Source organism: Bison bison, unplaced genomic scaffold (genome assembly GCF_000754665.1).
Source record: "Bison bison bison isolate TAMUID 2011002044 unplaced genomic scaffold, Bison_UMD1.0 scf7180017864271, whole genome shotgun sequence".
NCBI lineage: Eukaryota > Metazoa > Chordata > Mammalia > Artiodactyla > Bovidae > Bison > Bison bison.
The window spans coordinates 2,825,463-2,826,428 of NW_011494843.1; the positions used below are offsets into that span (position 1 = coordinate 2,825,463).

The window sequence follows — 966 nt, forward strand, 5'->3', positions numbered from 1 at the left end:
AAAGTAATGCTCAAAATTCTCCAAGCCAGGCTTCAGCAATACGTGAACCATGAACTTCCTGATGTTCAAGCTGGTTTTAGAAAAGGCAGAGGAACCAGAGATCAAATTGCCAACATCTGCTGGATCATGGAAAAAGCAAGAGAGTTCCAGAAAGGCATCTACTTCTGCTTTATTGACTATGCCAAAGCCTTTTCCTGTGTGGATCACAATAAACTGTGGAAAATTCTGAAAGATATGGGAATACCAGACCACCTGATCTGCCTCTTGAGAAATTTGTATGCAGGTCAGGAAGCAACAGTTAGAACTGGACATGGAAAAACAGACTGGTTCCAAATAGGAAAAGGAGTACGTCAAGGCTGTATATTGTCACCCTGCTTATTTAACTTATATGCAGAGTACATCATGAGAAACGCCGGACTGGAAGAAGCCCAAGCTGGAATCAAGATTGCCAGAAAATATCAATAACCTCAGATATGCAGATGACATCACCCTTATGGCAAAAAGTGAAGAGGAACTAAAAAGCCTTTTGATGAAAGTGAAAGTGGAGAGTGAAAATGTCGGCTTAAAGCTCAACACTCAGGAAACGAAGATCATGGCATCTGGTCCCATCACTTTATGGGAAAGAGATGGGGAAACAGTGGAAACAGTGTCAGACTTTATTTTTCTGGGCTCCAAAATCACTGCAGATGGTGACTGCAGCCATGAAATTAAAAGACTCTTACTCCTTGGAAGGAAAGTTATGACCAACCTAGATAGCATATTCAAAAGCAGAGACATTACTTTGCCAACAAAGAGGTCTATCTAGTCAAGGCTATGGTTTTTCCAGTGGTCATGTATGGATGTGAGAGTTGGACTGTGAAGAAAGCTGAGTGCCGAAGAATTGATGCTTTTGAACTGTGGTGTTGGAGAAGACTCCTGAGAGTCTCTTGGACTGCAAGGAGATCCAACCAGTCCATTCTGAAGGAG

General features: G+C 42.1%; 1 protein-coding gene across 1 annotated transcript in view; it reads right to left on the reverse strand.

Annotated features, from left to right (window-relative positions):
• Nucleotides 1-966, reverse strand: part of LRRC7 (leucine rich repeat containing 7) — a 386,330-nt gene that overhangs the window by 135,263 nt on the left and 250,101 nt on the right. The window lies entirely within an intron of this gene.